Here is a 211-nt window from a genome sequence, read left to right as displayed (position 1 = left end):
CCTGCAGCCTCTGGGGCCGGGCTGGCCCCGCTGAGAGGAAGGAGGGGGAAATAAGAGGAGTGGGGTTGGCACAGTCGGGGCTCCCACTGAGGCTGGAGAGCTGTGAGCACCCCGGGCACCTGGGTGTGACTATCTTGGCACATCCAGCCCTGCTGCTAATCCTGAAGCACCATGACCCGAAGGCTGCAGCTCAGCTCCCACACACCTCCAG

This window comes from Merops nubicus, unplaced genomic scaffold (genome assembly GCF_000691845.1).
Source record: "Merops nubicus isolate BGI_N331 unplaced genomic scaffold, ASM69184v1 scaffold38852, whole genome shotgun sequence".
Classification (NCBI taxonomy): domain Eukaryota; kingdom Metazoa; phylum Chordata; class Aves; order Coraciiformes; family Meropidae; genus Merops; species Merops nubicus.
The sequence above is the reverse complement of the archived record's forward strand: the minus strand, read 5'-3'. Positions refer to the sequence as shown.